Source organism: Malus sylvestris, chromosome 16 (genome assembly GCF_916048215.2).
Source record: "Malus sylvestris chromosome 16, drMalSylv7.2, whole genome shotgun sequence".
Classification (NCBI taxonomy): Eukaryota; Viridiplantae; Streptophyta; class Magnoliopsida; order Rosales; family Rosaceae; genus Malus; species Malus sylvestris.
The window spans coordinates 22,056,196-22,074,917 of record NC_062275.1 but is presented as its reverse complement, the minus strand read 5'-3'; positions in this window follow the sequence as shown (position 1 = coordinate 22,074,917).

Below are 18,722 nucleotides of genomic sequence, written 5' to 3'. Positions count from 1 at the left end.
TCATGACCATCCTTCCTCCTTTCTTTTTCAGAATAACATGTTGATAATCCAAAACCTCTACTTGAAAAAATTTAACAAAAAATAGAAAAGAAGCATATATAAAAAAAGTAAAATTAATAATTAAAATAATTAGATCTGTCAAATTTTGGAGAATAATTTAATGATTTATTTGACATATAGGATTTTTAATTTGTAGATGGAGAAGAAACAAGTTATAAACACAACTAATACATAGGCAAGTGGCCCTTTACCACAATGGTGGAAATAAGTTGTGTCCTTGCATGATGACATAGGTTCAAACCCCGTCGGTGACTAATCTAACAAAAATCTATCGTTTAACAAAAAAAAAAAAAAAAAAAAAAACACAACTTATACATAGATTTAGTTGTCACATAAATTAACATGGAATTGATTGAGTTAGAAAGGCAAATGAAGAAATATAAGTGAGGAAGGTAGTTAACATTCCTCTTACTATTATTACACCTTATACACTATAAAGTATAAAGAGAAATGTAAAAAGGATAAGGAGCGGGCACCACTTCCAAATAGGGAAACAATTCAAATGGTAAAACAAATTGTGTTAATGAGGATTATACACTTTTTTTTCCCTCTTTCTACACACCCTTGTTTAATTATGTTCACTATTTCGTTTCATTTATTCAATGTGATGGTGTTGACCCTAGAAACTACAAAGCCTACGTGGCGCGCAGGCCGAGTAATTAATGAGCTAACTACGTCCTTCGGTGAATGCGGGGCGTGCCAACTCGTCGGCCGAGCTCGGCCGAGGAGTAAATTTGTTGATGTTACGTTGGGTCGCGCTACTGACTTCTGAGTCTTGCGATTGCGGCCGAGAAAGGAACACGTCTCGGCCTCTTGGGCTCTCGAACCTGAAGACAAGGTTACTATTCTTACGAAGTTCAATATCAAATTCGGCTTTCAATGTGCCGAATGTAATAACTGTAACACCTCACTTCGCCGAGAAGGCTGATGAGATGACCTCGACCAATAAGGATTTAAAAACCCTTCTCAACCGAGACTTGGATAGGTAATCAATCGTTCTCGCCGCAGTGCTGTTGATGCCAACGGAAGATACTGCGAGACCGACTGACTCTACGGTGACAGAGCTATCTATGCCTACTTAAGATATCACCGGTTGCTTCCATAGTGCTGTTGATGCCAACGGAAGATGTGTCAACGAAAAAGGAAAAGGAAAAATCACAAGTTGTGAGAATTTGCGCAGGGCAATTTTGTGTGTTGAATTGGAGAGCCTGAATGATGTGCAACCTCTTCTATTTATAGCAATGGCTCCCCCCAAGGTCGAGTTATAGACCTACTCGGACTAGGTTTTCTTCCCCTGATCAGCATCAACTCGACCAGTCCTACCTTCACTAGGACTGTGAACCTAGTCCTTAACTGAGCCAGATTCGCTTCCGGGTCCTGCCGAGACTCCTTATGGCACTAGGATTCGACCTCTTGTGTTACGACCTAGCCGACCTATGTTTGGAGGCCTACGTACTGAACGATCAATGGTATTCTTGCCGCAAGGCCTTCCGGGCCGAGAATGACCCTACATTCGGCCCAAACTGTTATTTTGGGCCCAAACATTGCCCCCTCGCTTCTGAGGCCCTCGGCCTGAGTTCTTTGGCCGAGTTTCGGCCTTGAAGAAGCGAATCTACCACCCAGAACCCTAATGCCCGAGTTCCAAGGCGCATTTATTGAACACGATTGCACGATCTTGATCCTGCTAACCAAACTTGCCACGTGGCGTCCTTTAATACGGCCAACCCCAATGATGACGTCCAAGGCGTGCGGCTGCCTGAACCGTCGACATTATGACCACTATCTCAATCCGCGAGCCACTTTCTCAGTTCGTGAGCCCACTTGTCATCGTGCAGGCGTCGAAACGTCTTCCGCCATTAATTTCGCCGTCACACGCAATCGTGCGCCCCCAACATCTGAAACCTTTGGTCTTCTCAACTGCATTTCCCAAATGTTCATCATGATCAACGATTCTTTCGGTCGATTTTGCCTCTTTGTTTTGAATTTCAAACGATTACCCTTCCTGCCAAAAGCCTATAAATACTGAGAATCTCTCATTCGTACTTTACGCTCCCAAAACTTTCTGAAAAACTCTCGCTCTTATTCTCCAGCACCTTTCTTTTTCAAGTCTTCGTCTTCAAATCTCCCTACCCAGAAAACCCTTTTACACCGTGCTTCCTTCTTACAATGGCGTCCTTCATCTCCAAGCTTTCCAAGGAATGTGACCAGCATCAGAAGATTCTTGATCGGAGCTCGATCAAGACTATACGGTTTGAAAGTGACATGAGCACCGTCCACCAAATCTTGGGCCCTCTCTTCAAAGCAACCGTACCATCAACTATCACCGAACTTCTCCAGGAACACTGCTTGTCACCCTTGTTCCAAGGGTTTGAATGGTCAAGATGGGAGGCAGCGAAACCCCAAGGCTCCTGGTCTTCAACCACTACAACCTGGGCAGCCTGGGTCGTTCGAATGGAGAATCTCTTCGGCGAGCAATGGAAAGTCCTCGGCATTTACGACGCCATCTTTCTTTCGTCTATGGACATCGTTCTCGACAAGGAGCTTCTCCTAGCCGCCTTATGCTTCTGGTCTTCGGCCACCAACACCATGGTTCTCCCTCTTGGTCCTATCGGCCCCACCATTCTTGATGTTACTATTATCTTGGGGACTTCAGCAACTGGAATCCCCATCGATGCTGCCCTCTCCGGATATCGGTCGAATCTCGACCTGAAGACGCTCTTCAACCGACGAGCTTTTGAGACGTTGAGCCGTGAGGGTCATATCCCCTCAAAAGAAGACGTTCAGAAACTCCACAAGAACTTCTTCAACTACAACACCCTCTATCTCCATTTCGCTGGCCGAGGAGAAGAGGCCCTGCGGGAAGGGGAACATGAAGCTTTCCTTTTCTACTGGTACAACAAGTACATTTGATGTACCAAATCGAACAAATGCCTAGTCGAGAATATGCCAGTGGCCGAGGCCCTGGCTAGCGGTCATGTCCTGGCACTTGGCCCCAACATCTTGGCCCATCTCTTCCGTTGCCTGGCTGAGACGACCCTGCACAAAATTGACCCATACCAGAATGGTCATCTCTGGGTCTTCCAACTCTGGCTCCAAGTGTATTTCGCCTCCCTTCGGCCAGCAATCGTCGATTTCTCACCCACAGAGGCGCTTGGACCTCAGCTGGCCTCTCGACCAATACCCCCTCACCGAGCCGAAGAAATATTTAAATTCTTTTGCGCCCTCGACGATCTCTCCAACGATGAGTTCCTGATATGTCGTCGTCGGGCATATCCTTCCTCGGTCAGGCTACCTATATCGGCGTGGAGCGCAGATGAAGACGCCGACCTTCGTCAGTCTTGGGGGTCATTCGTGCTTGCTCGCGACCTCCCCCTCGGCTGCGATGGAAAACGAGTGGGCTGGGAAATGTATCATCCCAACTTCCTTGCTCGGCAGCTTGGCTACCTCCAAGGTTGCCCAGTCCCCCTTCTCTCCTCTCGGTCCGTCCTAAGTCGCGGACGCGAACCTGGCTCCTCAGAGAAGGAGTGCGCCGACGCCAAGAAGGAGTTCCAGGAACGGTACCAGAAATTTCGCCTTCGACCGGCCACTCCAGAAACCCTTTGCACCGACACCTTCGGTGACTGGTGGGACAGTTATACCCAACGGTTTTTTGGGGTCTCGGTCGATACCATTGTGGACACACTTTTTGGTGGTCGACCTAAAAAGTCTTCTGCCCCCCAACCTCAAGGTAGTTGCTTTATTTCTTCTTTTTTCCTTCAACCTTGCATATTGATTTGCCTCACTGAATTGTTTTTATCCTTTTAGGTAGTCGGCCTTCGAGAAAAACGGAGGCTGTTGCTGCGGCCACGGTCGAGAAAAAATTGGCCGTGGTTAAAAGGGATAAAGCTGCTGGTCGGGCCGTGCTGACCAAACGACCTCGCCCAGAGGCCGATCCGGTCGTCGAACCTCCACCGCCTGCCAAGCGGGTAAAACAGCTGGCAAAGAAGGGCGCACAGGAGATCCACGTAATCTCCAGTCAAACTACAGGGGCGACGACTCCCAGTGTTTCCCCTTCCCTGCCGTTGTTCAACCCTCGGTCGAAAAACAGCCCGCCCCGGCCGCAGCGACAGTTCGAACGCGGCCTATCTCTGGAACTGGTACACCAGTTGTGCATCCCTCCGTCGAGGAAGCATCCGCTCCAAAAAAGGTGGTTTCTACGACCGAGGGAACAGCCCCTGAAAATCCAAAACCCTCGGTCTTCATTCTGGAAGAGAGTGAGGGGAGCGACGAGGTCCCGCTGGCAGACCGTCCTCACTCTCGTCGGCAACCTATCCCAAGGTCCGAGATGGTGGTTCAAGCCGGCCCCTCCACGGCTGATCATGGCAAGCGCCCGGTCGAGGAACCGACGGCGGTGGCCGAACCCTTCGCTCATTCTCAGGACCAGGATGTCCCTGCCTCCTCCGAAACGGCTGTTCCAGTCGGCCCATCTGCAGCCGATCGGGGCAAACGCCCGCTCGAGGAACCCGAGGCAACGGCGGACTCGCCCGTTCATCCTCAAGACCAGGGCTTCCATATTCCTCCACAGGAGGTTACCTCGGCCTTCGTAAGTACCTTCGACCATCTTTCCTTGATTGCTTTTTTTTGCTTTAGAATTATAAACGAGGAAAATAATAAATGTCAGGTGCCTGTACATTCTTTTCACCAACAATTCTATGCGCCGAAGGGCGTTATCTATATTTCTTGGCCGCCTCAGTGGCCATCAAACGTAGATAACCTCCATCGGCCGCGTGAACTGAGAAGCAACCTGAGACACTGGGCTCGGCCATTGAGTTCTTTAGGTTTGAACAACGATCCTGGAGACATGGCCGAGGTCTCCTCTCGACAGGTTAAAAAATGAAACCTTCTTACTATTCTCGCCCTTATCTCCAGCACAACTGCCGAGTCCGGCCCTTCGGCTGCTCCGACTGAGGCTGCCGATCCAACCGCTCTAACCCAACTGCGAGAAGTTCTATCGCTTTCAGCACCGCAAGTACTCGAGCGCAACGGTCTTGATCTACTTGGCGTGTGTCTGAATGATCTTGGGGCCGACGATCGCCTGAGCGGAGATGCCATCGTTCGGGTATCGTCTGCTTTGGAGCGGGTTCGGGAGACATTCAGTGTCTTCCAAACCGCTCTAAAGGCCGAACAGGACCTGCAAGCTGCCACGGCCGTTCAAGATACTCTCCGTCCGAAAATCGACTCTCTAAGGGCAAAAGGAGAAGTACTAGCCGAGCTCGACCGTCAGATGGCCGAACTGGCAAAACGTCGGTCGGCCATCGCGTCCGAGCTTGCTAGAGACTTCGAGTCGGGCGGAAAAGATCGCCTAACTGAGTACGCAGCGACAACAAAGCGGGTCGAGCAGTTGAAGCTGGACAAGAAGAATCGGCAAGCTGAAGTTATCATGGCCGAGGTGCGGTGGTTGGAATTGAAGGCCCTTCTCAGCACCCTCTTACCTTCTTCCCCTTGAATGTACTTAGTTTTAACCTGACTGACTTACTTAGCTTGTACATGCTCATCAATCTTAATGAAATAATTTTGTTTATTCCCGCATTTCCCATGTGATCGGATAGTATTTCTTCAAAAACTTCCCATTGATCGGTAATCTGTGTACTACACCGGTTCGGTCTTTAAGATGATACGCCCCTTTTCCGTATACTTTATGCACAATGAACGGCCCTTCCCAATTCGGCGACCACTTGCCGAACCTAGGATCTTTTAGCCCTACGGGCAACACCATTTGCCACACTAATTCACCCTCGCCGAATGTTTTCTGTCGCACCTTTTGATTATAGGCCCGCTCGGCAATCTGTTTTTGTGCCACCAACAAGTTGTAAGCGTCAAGCCGCGTTTTTTCCAAATCTTCTAGTTCCTGTCTTATGGACTGATTATATTCGGCGCTAAACAAACTACTTTGTTCAATTAATCGCAACGAATTTATGCTCAACTCGACTGGTAACATTGCATCGTGTCCGTAGGTTAATGCGTATGGGGTTGTCGCGGTCGCCGACCGGGGCGTCGTTCGGTATGCCCATAATGCCTCGTTCAACTTCAAATGCCACATGCCAGGCCTTTCTTTTATTATTTTTTCGAGGATGCCGATCAACACTTTATTACTTGCCTCGGCCTGCCCATTCGCCTGTGGATAATACGGTGTGGACTGTTCCAGCCGAATTTTCAAATTTGCCGTGTATTCTTTAAACCTTTCGGCTGTGAAGATTGTTCCATTGTCGGTTATGATCGTTTCCGGTACACCGAACCGGGTCACAATGTGTTCCTCTACGAAGTCGCAAACCTCTTTAGATGTTAACTCGGCGTATGATTTTGCTTCGACCCACTTAGTAAAGTAATCAGTTGCGACTATTATCCATGCATGCTTAGCAGCTCCAGAAGTCGGCGTGATTTTGTCGATTACGTCCATGGCCCATCCCCTAAACGGCCATGGCTTAATGACCGAATGTAGTGACTCGGCCGGGACCCTTTGTATAGGCCCATGGATCTGGCACTGTACGCATCATCGTGCAAACTTGATACAATCTTTCAGTATTCTCGGCCAAAAATAGCCGTGTCGTCGTTATCTTGCGCGAGGAGGCAGCCGATGGACTCTTCGGCCGCCGAGATATAAAGCTTAAGAGGCTTACCGCGCCGGGGAGGAACCAAGACAGGTGGGTTCGTGAGGGAGACTTTGATTTGCGTAAACGCCGCCTGATGCTCGTCGTTCCACACAAATTTGTCTGAGTCCTTGAGTTTTAAGAGTGTGGAAAACGCTTTCATTTTTCCTGCCGAGTTGGCAATAAATCGGCGGAGGAAATTGATCTGTCCGAGTAAAGACTGGAGCTGTTTCTTCGTCGTTGGGGGTGGGGCAGTGATGATTGCGCGTGCCTTATTCTCATCGACTTCAATCCCATGATGATGTACGAGGAAACCAAGAAAATTCCCGGCCGATACACCGAAGGCACACTTGGCAGGATTCATCTTGAGGTTGTGCTGACGCATGCAGAGGAAAGCCTGTCGGAGATCGTCCAGATGTGTCTGTCGGCGTTTAGATTTGACGACAACATCGTCGATGTAAACTTCGACGATGGTGCCAATTAAATCATGGAAGATGGTGTTCATCGCCCGTTGGTACGTGGCGCCGGCATTCTTAAGGCCGAATGGCATGACAACCCATTCGTAAGTGCCGAGTGCCCCCGGGCAACGGAAATCAGTTTTGTGCACATCAGCCTCGGCAATAAATATTTGGTTGTACCCGGCATGTCCATCCATAAAGGATAAGATCGCATGATTCACCGCGGCGTCGATTAACAGATCTGAAATCGGCATTGTATACTCATCTTTGGGAGTTGCCAGATTCAGATTGCGAAAATCGGTACAGATGCGCAGTGCACCATTTTTCTTTAATACAGGAACGATATTTGCCAACCATTCGACATATCGAGCTGTCCGAATGAATCCGGCTTTCAAAAGCCGAACTAGTTCGTCCTTGACACTGAGTTGTACTTCGGTCGAGAATCGACGAGGTGGCTGACGGAAAGGTTTAAATCCGGGCTTAATACGTAATTCATGCTCGACCAGAGTACGATCTAAGCCGGGCATTTCATGATAACTCCAAGCAAAACAATCTTTGAATTTCGTAAGCAAGGTACGAAACTCGTCTTTCATTCGTTGGGGAAGTAAAGCACTAATAAACAAAAGCCGTGGGTCATCGGCCGTCCCAACATTAATCTTTTCTAAATGGTCCTTAACTAGGGGCCGACGATCCTCGAGCTCGGCCGGGGCGGCTCGAATTTTATCAAGAGATAATACAGGCCCATTATCTCCCTCAGCAAGGAACTTGACGAGGTTGACGCCCGAATTGGGTTGCTTAGATATCGTATACCAATGGGCCAGCAGTCGTTCCATAGTAGATGAAACCGCGGCCCTGCGTGTTTCCCGATCGGTGTCAAACATCGGCTTCGGGGAGGAAGTTGGCTAATCCGAGTCTCACCGAATCCTGCTGGACAGTCTCGGCGCCAACCTCGATAGCTTTCTGAACGGAAATCCGAGTCGGCCGTCCCTCTTCATTGAAGCCTTGCAAAGTAATGTAGCCGACGTGATCATCATAATACCGTGCTTGGATCATGTTAGCTTCGAAGGGCTGGCTATCGGCCGGATGAACAGTGACCGATTTGCCGTCCCAAAAGACAAGCACTTGGTACAATGAGGAAGGAATACAACTGGTTTGATGAATCCAATCTCGGCCGAGCAGTGCATTATACTCGGTTTTGGAATCAACCACGAAAAAGGCGGTCATGTGGGTGCGACCGGCAATATTTACAGTTAACGGAAGTACACCTTTAGTGTGGGATTTGTCACCGACAAAACTACTCATTGTGATTCCTGACGGAATAAGCTCATCATTTGAACGGCGTAAGGCCTTCATGATGTTCAGAGGCATGATATTGACGGTAGCTCCACAGTCGATAAAAACTTTAGAAACTGGATATCCCTCGATGTGGGCCGTCACATACAGTGGCTTTAAATGGTGAAGCTTGGCCGACGATGATCGAGGGAACAATTCGGCCAAAGCAGCCTTTAGACTATCATATTTTGCTGTTGACTCACCTTCAGCAATCGATACAAAATCAACATGGCCGGGTTCCTCGGCAACCACATCTCCGTCAAGGAAATTTGGTTGAGCCGTGCTTGATTGAAAATCGGCAGGTAACACATGGACCATTCTGATTTCCATATTATCCAGGACTGACGGGCCCATCTGGTCAAGACCCTCCTCGTTCAGTTGGTCGGCGACTACGGACTCAGTTGTCATCAGAGTCGGACAACGAGATTCTTCTGTCCCTTCTTCAATGACGTCACTCGGCGGAGCTGCTTCGGCCACTTGTTGGTTCTGCGTGACCGCCTCAGGTAAGGTCGAGATTGACAATGAACTTGGGGTCAGGACCTGAACCTGCTCCTGGTAGTGTAGCCGAGCATCCCTAGTGTCAAGATAAGCATCCAGACGGGCAATACGTGCGATTTCATCGATCGTAAGGCCGAAGAGAGAAACCACCGAAAATACTTCAAAGTGATATTGTAAATACTGAAGGTCCTCCAGCGAGAAAGGAAGGTCGGCGACATCGATATCGGTGTACGGGTCGACTTCAAATCCAAAGACACGAGCTTCTCGTATGTGCTGGAACCTTGCTTTTAATCCTGGATCTGAGGTCTTCTGGATGATCCGCTCAGCATCCGGACAAGTCAGGACAAGATCAATGGTGTCCTGACATGCCTTCGGCAAACCATATAGATCGTTGGCCGAATGTTTCTTATGAAATTCTCGCATATATTCCAAAGACTCCCCAAGGAACGGGGGATGCAAATTCCGTCGAATTTTGACCAAAGGTTCTTGTATAGCCAGCGGGGATAATTTGCTTTCGGCCTCTTGCCTGAAATGTTCAAGGCGTGCCTTCATCTCCCCTGGACGAATGAGAAGTTTGATCCGTTTATCAGCTTCTTCAAACGTGGTCTCGACATCTTGATCGACCAGTCGTTTCCCCTGAACCAACTTTGTCATAATCGCTGGAGGTGGTCGCTCATCATCAGTGGCAGCTGTGTTCTTCGGCCGCCACTTAGGGGCCGAAGTTTCTTGGGCTGCTCGTCGGCGAGCCATGCAATCTATCCGTTGATGCCGGCGTTTCTGAGATTTGGACAATGCGGTGTAGACGCCCTTCGAAGAATGATATGTGTACCAACGTTGATCTCTAGGCTCGGGAGGCTTGAAGGTCTTTTGGCTCCGCGATGATTCTGAACTGCTAGAATTACGCTTGTGGTAATCATCGTCATAGAATGAAGTATCAAAATCGAGGCGCCGCCTGACCGGGGGTGTCTCTTCCATCCGTACTTTAGGACCGAGCCTCTCAAAAACCCCGTGATGTTGGCCTTCATTGGCTACCTTTTGCCGAGTTGCGGCCACAGGTTGCGAAGAGGGCTTCTCCTCTGGTTCACTGTCGATCTTCGCTCTACATTTCTTGCATAAAACCGCCATCCCACTGTCTTCATCGGTGCTATTATCCATCATAGGTTTGACAATAGCGGGCCCCGTTAAAGCCGTAGGTGGTTTGTTTGAACGAAAATCGGCCATGAACCGTGGCCGAAAATTCAGATTCCGTGGGCGTTGCGTCTTAACCACTTCGGCCTTGCCTTTCCTTTTGTCCTTGGGTAGGTACGCGTCGACCATATTTACTGTTGCCGTGGGGAACGGATCAGTATCAACACTCATCCTTTTCTCGGGAAACTTCAGTTTGCCATTATCAATCCAGCTTTGGACGTTATCGCGAAATACAACGCAATTGTTTGTCGTATGTTTGCTCGAATTGTGGTATTTGCAATACACCTTTCCTTTAAGCTCTTCGGCCTTAGGAATGTTATGACTAGGCCGAAGCTTGATGATTCTTGCTGATAACAGTTGGTCAAAAATTACGTCAGCCTTGGTAATATCAAAAGTATAAACCTTTGACGATTTCAATGTTCCTTCAGTGGCCGAGCGACTTTTGGCTTCTCTAGAATCAACCTGAGTCAATGCCTTGCAAACGTATGGCTTATCTATCACTATCTCAGCCGCATCCACACTAACGCATTCATCCTCGGTTGATGCATAATTGACAGTAGGGTTCTTGTAAATCGTTCCTCGAGTTGGAGTCTTCAAAGTCTTTTCCTCGCGGAGCAAATAATCATATTGCTCGACATGTTGGCCTAATTCGTACATATCCCAAAAATTTTCCCCCAAGAATTTCTTTTTGTATTCAACGTCGAGGCCGTTCAAAGCAAGCCTGACAAATTCGACTTCGGGTAAAGGCACTCGGCACCAATTCCTAGCTGATTTGAACTTGGTAAGATAATCCATTGGTGACTCATCAGATGCTTGAGCCATCCGTGCTAATGAAGAGATTGACATCTCCATCCCCGGCCGATAAAACTGATCGTGGAATTTCTCGACCAACTCCTCCCAGTTTTGGACGGAATTAGGAGGAAGATTGATGTACCAGGCAAATGCCGAGCCGGTCAATGAAAAGTTGAACAGCCGTAACTTATGGAAATCACTATTAACATTTCCGTATTGCGCGGTGAAACGAGCCACGTGTTCCAACGAAGATAGGGACGATTCACCGGTAAAAAGACTAAAATCTGGGATCTTGAAACCCTTCGGGTATCCAAACGTTTCCACGTAAGTTGGGTACGGGTGAATAAACTTGGGAAACTTCGACCCTTTCTTCATGGCCGAGTCGATCATCCGCTGAACTTCGGTCATATCAACAGGTGTTGCTTCGATCCTCTGGTCGGTTCCGTCTGACCTACTATTCGACCCTCCTCCTTTTTCCAGGTTAATTGGTTTGAGCGGAGCAGGAATAGGCTCGGCCAGTACAATCGGTACCGGGTTATTTCCTGGTGGACAATGTTGGGGAAGCTCGAAAGGCCTGCTGCCACCAACTTTACTAACCAGCATTTCGAGCAGCCTGGTTTGTCGATCATTGGAACTGAGTATCGCGTCATGCAGCTTGTCAATGCCTCGACTGAACGTTTGCTCGACTGACCGAGACTGCTCGTCTAGTCGTTTTCGGAGAAACGACCTCGTTGGTGGGTCAGATCCTTCACCACCATCCTCGTCACACTCCTCTACTATCCCTTCATTGAGAACGCATGTGTTTCTGTTAGGGATTTCTAAACCACGGAGTTGACCGCCGAGATTAACTTCTCTCTCTCGGCGAGTCGCGCTCGTGGACTCAGGTGTCACAGCGCTAAGGGGATTCTGCGCCTGCGGCACACTTTGTCCCAGGCTTTGATTCGGCAAATCGACTGTCGACTTTCCCATAGTTGTTTTCTTTTTTACCGATCGTGTTTCAATTGGCATGAACTTCGTAGTTTAGCACTAGGTCCCACTGGGCGTGCCAAAATGTTGACCCTAGAAACTACAAAGCCTACGTGGCGCGCAGGCCGAGTAATTAATGAGCTAACTACGTCATTCGGTGAATGCAGGGCGTGCCAACTCGTCGGCCGAGCTCGGCCGAGGAGTAAATTTGTTGATGTTACGTTGGGTCGCTCTACTGACTTCTGCGTCTTGCGATTGCGACCGAGAAAGGAACACGTCTCGGCCTCTTGGGCTCTCGAACCTGAAGACAAGGTTACTATTCTTACGAAGTTCAATATCAAATTCGGCTTTCAATGTGCCGAATGTAATAACTGTAACACCTCACTTCGCCGAGAAGGCTGATGAGATGACCTCGACCAATAAGGATTTAGAAACCCTTCTCAACCGAGAATTGGATAGGTAATCAATCGTTCTCGCCGCAGTGCTGTTGATGCCAACGGAAGATACTGCGAGACCGACTGACTCTACGGTGACAGAGCTATCTATGCCGACTTAAGATATCACCGGTTGCTTCCACAGTGCTGTTGATGCCAACGGAAGATGTGTCAGCGAAAAAGGAAAAGGAAAAATCACAAGTTGTGAGAATTTGCGCAGGGCAATTTTGTGTGTTGAATTGGAGAGCCTGAATGATGTGCAACCTCTTCTATTTATAGCAATGGCTCCCCCCAAGGTCGAGTTATAGACCTACTCGGACTAGGTTTTCTTCCCCTGATCAGCATCAACTCGACCAGTCCTACCTTCACTAGGAATGTGAACCTAGTCCTTAACTGAGCCAGATTAACTTCCGGGTCCTGCCGAGACTCCTTATGGCACTAGGATTCGACCTCTTGTGTTACGACCTAGCCGACCTAGGTTTGGAGGCCTACGTACTGAACGATCAATGGTATTCTTGCCGCAAGGCCTTCCGGGCCGAGAATGACCCTACATTCGGCCCAAACTGTTATTTTGGGCCCAAACAGATGGTTATAAATAAAGAGAAATATGTAAAAGGAAAAAACATTGCGTGGTTATCATATCTCTTAATTTGTTGTATGATAATATGGTCTTCGAGACCCTTGGAGGTTAGATATGTAGATTTCGTTTGTTTTTTCTTTTCAAAAAATGATAAACACAAACTATTTTTCTCCTTCTACACACTTCCATTACTAAATGAACATTGTTTATGTTTGATTTATTCAATTTAATAAATAAATAAATAAATAAAAAAGAGTATGTGAGAGGCTAAAAAGTATGAGTGAACTATGTTAAGTTTATGTTTTTTTCCAATTATCTTCAACCTTGTTTAGGTTGCAGGACTATTACTCGGATACCACCTTTTCAGTCGGGCAAAATAATTTTTCGTCACCATAGGTTTTGACTAACAACAATTCGTTACCGAAAGTTTGTGGCGGAAAACTCGTAATGCGAAATTTTACTTGATGAAAATAAAAAATCATCTGGCAAAACTACTTTGCCCCACAGATTTTTCAATGACAATTTCATCAAGCAAAAATGTGTTGACCAACTTTGCTCAACAAACCTAACATGCCCGACCAAACTCTTTCATTTGGCAAAGTTATATTTTATTAAAAAAATAATAAAATATATTTAAACCAACGAAATTATCCTCGGGTTAGCTTTATAAAGAAAAAAATAATAAATACAAAAAGCTTGCTCAACGACATCCTTCGTCGGGCAAATGGATTACATATTTTTTTTTAAATATACAAATTGTAATAATGTTTAATCTAAAATTTTAATCTTTATTATATTTATGTGAAAAGATATCACAATATAAAAAAAGTATTTTATTATTAAAACTAAAATGTTTTTACATTATATTAAAATTGAAAAACAAATTTGTCCTCAGTTGCACATTATTATCTCTAAGCTGTCTAATTGCTTCACTCTAGAAAATGTCCATCCCTAGAAATTATAAGTTTTGAAAATAATCGCAGAACCAGTGTAACTCGTCCATCCTATGCTCAACCTAGGGTGGATGGCTCATAGTTTCATCATGAATTTCAAAATTCATGCATTGTTTGTGAAGCTCGTACATCCACTCCTTAAATGGCAGAGTTCGCAACTAGGTTATGTAGCCGGACATACCAGGCACTTCCACGTCGATCTCGAAGTTGTTTTGAAATAGACAAAATACAAGTTAGTTTTTAAAATACACAAAAAAAATAAATTATCCCGAATAAGTAAAATCATTGAAATATAAATTAATAAAAGACTTACTGAGAGCGGAGCCTTATCGCCTCATTCACCCATAGGGAGATATTCTTCCATTTGGAGGCGTTCATAGGGCACCTCATGCAATGATTCCATCTCGCGAGTCAACTGCATTTGGACTTCGGGGTGTGCACACAAGTGTTCTAGGTTGTAACGAATTTGGTTCTTCCTTGCTTTATGGGGATAGTGAACGATCTCGGCTTCTGTAGAAAAATTTCTAAAATTCCATTATTTCCTAAAAGTTTCTAATATTTTGTATAAATTATAATATATATAAGAAATTTATAATATATTATAAAATCCTATTTTTCCTAAAAATCTCCAATATTTCCCACGAATTTACAATATATAAAAAATTCTAATTAATAATTCCTAATTTTTTTTAATATTTCTTAGAAACTTCTAATATTTCTAAAAGATTTATAATATTTTCAAAAACAACAACGCCTATCACGTCCCTGCACCCTCCCTACCATGTTCCTCTCACCATCCCCAACACCAGTCCCCCAAACCCTATCCCTCACCCTTCCAAACCCATTCCACCCCTTGCCTCCCCCACCTCTTCAATTTTCTCCACCCCTTCCCCACATTTAATGCGCAAATAAATCACAAATTTAGACATATAAATTCAAATGAATTCATAGTAAATAATTTCTAATATAAAGAAATTTTATTCGAAATAAGTGGGGATATTGTACCTTTGTGAGGTTTGAGAGTTGGAGTCTTGGAGAGAGGGGGAGAGACGTGGCAAGTGTGAGAGCTAGGGGGAGGCGGTTTGCAGCAGTGGTAGGGGATTTTGGAGTGAGAGAAAAAAAGTTGCAGGAAGATGAAGAGAGACTGTCGGCCCGGTTAAAACAACAGAACTTTGCCTGACAAAATGGTTCGTCGAGCTACGGTCTAAAGATTTTACAACTGTTTTTATCAATCTTTCATCCACGAACAATTTCGTCGGGCAAGTCCACCATAAAAAAAGTCTACCATATGAAATTTTGGCGAAAAAATGGTGGGGAATAATATTTGCGCGACAAAATTCATAGTTTTCGGAAAGAGATACTTTAGATGCGGCTCCTAATTCTTAACATTTTTTTATTAAAATCTTAATAATATTCAAAGTTTGATCAAGGTCCCTTGACTTTGTAACCTCATTATATTACTATTAATATTTATATTTTTATAGTTTTGACATTAATTGTTTGATATTTTATGAGATTTATAATCCTATAAATTTAAAATCCCTCATTATAATACTATTAGAAATTGTTACAATAAAAAAATTCAAACATCTTGAATGAATAAATGGATAAAAACTATGTAAAAATAATAAATAATAAATGGCAAAAGAATGTACCCATAGTGTTAACAAAATTGGTACATTTCACATATAACAAAGTGGTACATTAATAAAGAAGAATGAGTACATTAGAAATAAATTAGGGTACAGATAAAAGATTAAAAATTATGAATAAAAATGAATTTTTAAAAATATCGGCGCTAAAAGAAATTAATACATGGGTACAAAATATAATAAAAAGAAAATACTACAAATTTAAAAAAAATGTTGCAAATTAAAAGTGGGTACAAACTAAAAATATAAATATATGATACAAAGTTTAGGCATAATGTCACATCCCGGCCCGGGGCGGACCACTTCCCGGGCCCGCTCCACCACCGTAGCACGATATTGTTCGCTTTGGGCCCCGACTACGCCCTCACGGTTTTTGTTTTTGGGAACTCACGTCAAAATCCACAATATCTAATGGAATAAGATCAGCTAGCATAACTACACCCTCTACCATCACTGGACACCCAAGATACACACTATCAACATAACATTTATCTCCCGGGAAGTGGTCCACCCCGGGTCGGGATGTGACACATAAACCATAAATATACCATATGTAATTTTTCTATTATTGATTAAATATCACGTGACGGTATACACATGGGTATAAACACAAATAAAACTTTAAAAAATATAAGCACAAAAAGAAACTAATATATGGGTACAAATTAAAAATGAAAAGAAAATTGGTACAAATTTAAAAATATTTACAAATAAAAAATAGGTACAACTAAAAATAAAAATATATGATAAAAAATTTAGCCATAAATATAAATATACTAATTGTAACATTTTTAACATTAAAGGAATATATTTAAAAATAAAAATATTTTATTATTCAAATAATTAATGATGTTATTAATACCCAATAACCTTGATAAAAAAATTGAAAATTGATAGGATTTTAATCAATGAAGTAACAAAAAAAATGATGTAAACCTAATTTTCCCTTTCGGAAATCCTCCCCTTTTGGCTTTATTTGAGTGGTTGACGCAATCCAATAGGGCAAACTTTTAATATGGAGGTAAATTTGAACTTTTGGAAAAAAAATGGGAGGAATTTCAACCTTTGCCCGATGAATGTAAGTAATGTTGCCTAACGAACGTTGTAGATTTCGTTGAGCGAACTCTAAAAAAATCAAATTTTCTCTAAATTTTTTATTTATTTTCAAACGGTTAAATGATCATTGAATTTGATGATCAGATCTATTTAGCGTGTGATTTGGCTCTCAACTAGCATCCTTGCAAACAATCACCAAAATCAAAGTTGACGTAGTAGTTGAATCGTTATGCTATGTTTGAAACTGTCCTGCCTTTTGATCTGATCCCTAATCCCTGAAAGTTTGATTTTGGTAATTTTTGGCTTATGCAATCTCATACAATATTCAAATGTGTTTGACGATAGGATCGTGTAAATTAGTTCCATAGACTACGTATCCCATCAAAACAATGGAGTAAACAAAAAATTAGAGTTTATTCAATACTTCTATTAAGTAGAATGTCTCATTTTGTGGTATCCACTATTGTAAATATTTTAGATTGATGATCGGTTTCATTTGTTGTATTTTTTTGAATCATTATTAAAATCGGTGCTAAAATAAACATTCAAGTGATTATACATTTCTAACCGTCGAAGGATTTCGTCTCGTTACCTAATCCATGAAAGTTTATTTTTGTCAAATTTTCACTGTGCAATCTTGGAGTATATACCATATACATTGACAGTTGGATTGGTCAAATTAATTTGTTGATTGCAAAAATCCTCAAAGGAATTGAAAATGCAAAAATATCCTAAGCTCTTACCCAAGGAACTATAAACCTTAAACCCTAAATCATAAAATATAGCTTTGCCCGACTAATATCCTACGTTCTGTCAGACAAGGACACCTTACCCAACAAAATTTGGACAAGGATTATCTGCCCTCCTTGTTCTCGTGCCCTCCTTATTTGTGTGGTCACGGTTAAGCCACATCAACATTTTATATTGTTTTTTTATAGAAATAATAAGAAAAAAATGAATAGTAATATAAAATGTTGACGTGACTTAACCGTGACCACACAAACAGGAGGGCATGGGAGGGCACGGAAACAAGGAGGGCAGACAATCCTTGTCCACAAAATTATCGCCTTTGTGTCAGGCAAAACACTAACTTTTTTTAAGCATAATGATTAAATGGACCACTATGAACTTAACTTAAATAAATTAACAGAATACTTTATTCAATACACAATTTTCATTACTTTCCAACCACGTCCCATCGTCGCCTTTGGATCATCGAGGTAGAGTACTTGTTTCGCCGTATTGGTGAGGATGTATAATTGATCCTCAAACCCCATGTGTTTGTTGATAGATAACAAGTAATTATCTCAAATGACACTATCTACGGTGTCTAGGTTCGTATCATACTAATGACACTTAAACAACATGACTTCCTTTCGGTTTATGTATAACAATTGAACCACTCTTACAATCAGTGGTGGATCCACAATGGGGTCAATGGGGTCGCACGACCCCTTGGAAGCCATGGAAACAACCTGTGAGACCCCTTGGAGCTGCTGGTGCAACCCCTTGGGGCTGCACACCAAGTGTTCGACGAAAGTCCTCGGCAGTCCGCTGGGCTGGTTGACGAAGACGAAGGCGCTTACGTGCCTGTTGATTTTTGAAATAGCCTGGGCAAAACGACGTCGTTTTGGCCCAGGAAATTTTTTTAAATGACCTGGCCAAAACGACGTCGTTTTGGGCCAGGTTTGAACAAAAAAAAAAAATGCCCAGCGTGTCCTGGGCAAGTCTGAACAAAAAAAAAATACCAACCGTGTCCTTTTCAGCCATATTTTGCACAGAACCGAAGCCCCCGAATCCAAAACCCCCAAATTTCTTTTGTTTTCTCCTCCTCCAACCCTAAGTTCCAAACTCAATCCTCCCCAAACCCTCAACTCCATCTCCTCCCTTGCTGCCGCCATTAAGGTGCCTTTGTGCTGCCGTCGTCGTCACTGTGGTGGTGGTGCCACCAACTTTGCTCTTTGTATTTGCTCATTGTTATTGTGAAATTTCACAATTCAAGTAAGTTCTAAACCCTATGTATGATATATTTAATTTAATTGAAACCTAATTCATATTTATTTTGATTATATTGGTGGTTTGTTTATATTGTGAGTATTTATTTTGAATATTTTGTATATGTAGAAT